The 4250-nt window shown below is 39.4% G+C and overlaps 1 pseudogene; it reads right to left on the bottom strand.

The window, feature by feature from the left end:
- Positions 1-2477: 2477 nt before the first annotated feature.
- LOC114697661 lies at positions 2478-3416 on the bottom strand (annotated as a pseudogene).
- Between the last annotated feature and the right edge of the window lie 834 nt (positions 3417-4250).

The raw sequence follows: 4250 nt of genomic DNA, 5'->3' as shown, positions 1-4250 counted from the left end.
GTTGAGGTGCCTGAACACATTTCATCCACAGTCAAAAAGTCGAGGGAGAAGAGTGAGGGTGCTTAGTTAACATTCTGTTTTTTATTCAGTCCAGGGCTGCAGCCCATAGACTGGTACCACCCACATTTTATGTGGGTTTTCTCACCTTGGTTAATCTAATCTAGAAAATACCTCACAGATGCACCCAGAGAATTGTTTCCATGGTGATTACCAGTCCCATCAAGTTGATAGTAAAGGTTAACCATCACACAGGATAATCAACTAAAGTCCTGATGATGTATAATACTTTGAATATTACATTGAATATTTGAATATTCAATACATTTTTATTTGAACAATACATGTCACATTTAAATTATCTTCTCTGAGAAACAATAGGGGCTGTATAAATCTGATCTTGTTTATGTTTTTATGTTTTATTTATTCCTGGCATGTTATTTACAGGTTTAATTTCACTCATTCTTCCATTGTCTCTATTGTAGGACCTACCATCATGTAACCTGGTAAACACTTCTGTGTAACTCTCCACACACAAGCCTTGTTGTATGCTGTGCCACCATCTCTGTTCCTGTAGCATCTCATGAGTCAGACATTTCCTTTTAAAGGGCCAGTGTGTTGTTGAAATGTTTCCTTCTAGAGAATGGAGGATTCAGGCCACGCAGGGTGGGTTGCTGTAACAGCCAGCTCTGCTTACTAAGAATCTTGGCTTTCTTTTCATGCTGCAGCTATGGACATGCTGAAGTCACTTACTGATGCAATGGTTCCCTGCCAGTGTTCCTGGAGCCATCTGTGGAAAGTCCTTGAAAGGGAGAGGTTTAAACATTGATGGCTTATATTCTACCTTCAGTGAACTGTGAACGCCTCTGCATCTGAGAGTTGCCGTTAATCATTTGAAAACATGCTAAGAAACTTGGAATTTTGAATGCGCAATGATTGCATAAATGTACATATTTTGATAACAGTAGGAATTAAGTGTAGCAGCTTGAGAAAGCTGTTGATTTATCTATGAAGAGAGACCAGGACAAAAGTTCAAGTTGGCAGTGCCTTGAAGTTGTAAACATTTATGAAAATGGCTGGGCAGCCCATCCAGATCTTGCTTCATAGCATTTTGAAACAATATCAGAGGGAAAAGATTCCAAATTATTCCATTTAAGTATGATTTATGGCAATAAACCCAACAGTTTATTCTTCCTACAGGACGCAGGGAGTAAGCATGAAAGCTTAGGGAGGAATTCACATAGAAAGGACTTGAGTCTATTGAATAAGAAGATGAACGAACAATACTTAGGTGGTTCATGGTGTTTAGAGCTGTAATGGTCATATGGTAACCAGTAGTTCCCTCTGGCCCTTTACATTTAATTTATTAAAATAATAAATAATTAAAAACTTAGCTGCCTCCTCATGCCATCCACAGTGGAAGTGAACAGTAGCTACATATACTGGGTACAATGTTGAGAAGGAAAACGAAGAACATTTGTTATTTCAGAAAGTTCTCTGAGCTGGATTTGTTTTGAGTTACAGCATTAACCTGTAGAAAATGAACCATCTCTAATCCATTAGGAAGTCAGGGTCACTGGGTCATTGATCCACTATGACAAGTCAGTAAGTAGACTCTACCTGTGGCAACAGCAAGGCAATTTCTATGGTTTAGACCCCAAATGCCCCCATCCCCACCCCAGACTCAGTCACTAAAGGTTTGGTTGGTCTCCAGGCTGTGGTGTTTGTTACTGGAGCTCATAGAACCTCTAGGGGCAGGGTCGAAGAAAGTTAAGTCATTAGGCCATGTTCTTGAAGGAGATGATGGGACTTGAACCTCTGACTCCCTCTGTGCTTCCTGGTGTCCAGGAGATGAACACTCTCCTCTAGCACACATTCCTCCATGATGTGTGATGCTGCCACAGGCCCAAGGTGACCTGGACAGACTTAAACCTCTGAAATTATCAACTGAAACCAGACTTTCCTCCTTCCTTGGGTATGTTGTCCCCATTGAAGAAGCTGACTAACATAACCTGGACGTGTTCTGGGGGATTATTCCTTCTGGCATACTTGCTAGCCCTTTTGGAGGGGGTGGATGGGAGGTTTGACATCCTTGTCTTTCACCTTCATATGGCATGCTCCCTTGACTCTAATATGAAGTTTATAGATTTGAGTGCTTCCCTTGTCTTCTGTATTTTTTTTTTTTTTTTACTGTTATTCACATTAATGCACATTTACTGAGTTTATATTCTACATACTTCCATAGTATTCCATTTGTTACAGCATTTAGACAACACATTCTGCAATAACTGACAACATTTATCAAACACAGTAGGAAAGTTCTCACTTTACATATCGATACCAATATATCAACTGTTACGATTAAGTAACAACAAGTAAAATTCATTTAACATAAACAGCATTTAACAACACATCTTGCAATGAAAACAAATTATCAAACAAGTAAAATTCTCACTTACATATCAAAAGATACAATATATCAACTGTTACAGAAATTAAGTAAGACGGAATTATTTCAAACTGTTTAAACCATTTTCTTAAAGAGACTTTCTCCACTGCCAGAGATCTTGAATAGCCTCCTGGTCAGTCATCCGGAAACAATTCTTCACATAATTAATGAACTTGGCTTTCACTTTGGGAAGAGAACCACCTTTTTCTATACTTGCTTGCATTTTTGCCTTAATATCTTCTACAGAACTAGGTCCTTTTGGTGTTTTAGGAGTCTTTTCCTGTTTTTTGAAAGACTCTTGACCCTTTGATCTTGGTGTTGATGGTTTTAAGTCTTTTCCATTTTGGTTTGATTTTTGTGCATTTTTGGCTTGGGTATCTCATACATATTTCTTCACTAGAACTTTTTCTTCAGCTTCCTCCTCGTCAAAATCATCATCATCATCATCTTCATCATCCTCATCATCCTTGTCAAGTTTTACTTTTCTGCGGAACCTCGTTACCACCTCCAGGAGCAGATCATTTTCCAGACATACTTAAGAGTTTTACATCCTCCTCATCTTCATCTCCTGACTCTGCATCTTCCTCTACAGCTACTAGGTGCTTTCCACTGATGTGCACAGGCCCTGAACCACACTTCAACCTTAAGACCATAGGTGGTGCAATTTCAAAGCCCCCAAGAGAAACTGTTGGTTGTACAGACATTTTTAAAGTTGCAAGTGTTACTTTAATTGGACTGCCTTCATAGTTCATTGCTTCTGCCTCTAAGATGTGCAATTCGTCTTTTGCCCCTGCCCCTAAACTAACCGTTCTTAGTGATAACTGGTGCTCATTCTCATCATTATCCACCTTAAAGTGATAATCCTTGTCATCTTTTAGTTCACAACTGAAAAGGTAGTTCTGAGGCCTGAGAGGGCTCATGTCCATGTCCATCGAGTCTTCCATGAGGTGGAGGTGCGCACTTCGGTGTGAGAGAAGTCAGACAGAGGAAACTGCCTACTGCCGTCTTCTGTATTTTGGTTTAATATGTTGTCACTTTCTTTAGGGGCTGCATATCTGACCATAAGGATTGGTCTCGTGCTTTGAGGACCTCACCAGCAACCTTTAGGCACATGCCTTAGGCTTTTTTTCCTGCATGAAAGTGCCTTTGTAGATGTCCATGTCAGCCTCTCCCTGAGGATTTCTTTCACTGCAGATAAGGATGGCCAGCATTGCCCTATGGTGTGAAATGGTTGTTATATAAATATATTTAAAAAAGACTCAGAAGAGAAGGGGCTGCCACAAGTTACATTCAAGTGCTCATATAAAAAGTAAAGCACCCCGGGCGTTGGTGGTGCACGCCTTTAATCCCAGCACTCGGAGCAGAGCAGCGATCTCTGTGAGTTCGAAGCTGGTACAAGTGAGCTCAGAAAGCGCAAAGCTACACAGAGAAACCCTGTCTTGAAAAACCAAAAAAAAAAAAAGTAAAGCACATGGGAAGGGCTTAAATTAAGGAAGATTATGGAAAATTTTGGAAACATTGAATGGCTTGTAACATTTTTTGCCTGGGGGAAATTTTTAAAAATTTAAAAATTTATTTTTTATTATTAAATTGTTAAAATGCATTTAATAATTTAAAATTATTAAAATGTAGCTAAAGTTTTCCTGCCTTGCCCACAGTAAAGACAAATATCTGTCACCAGCCAGTCCCACAGCTGCTCAGACCCAACCAAGTAAACACAGAGACTTATATTGCTTACAAACTGTATGGCCGTGGCAAGCTTCTTGCTAACTGTTCTTATAGCTTAAATTAATCCATTTCCATA

This window comes from Peromyscus leucopus, chromosome 12 (assembly GCF_004664715.2).
Source record: "Peromyscus leucopus breed LL Stock chromosome 12, UCI_PerLeu_2.1, whole genome shotgun sequence".
NCBI lineage: Eukaryota > Metazoa > Chordata > Mammalia > Rodentia > Cricetidae > Peromyscus > Peromyscus leucopus.
This window is presented reverse-complemented; position numbering and strand designations above follow the sequence as displayed.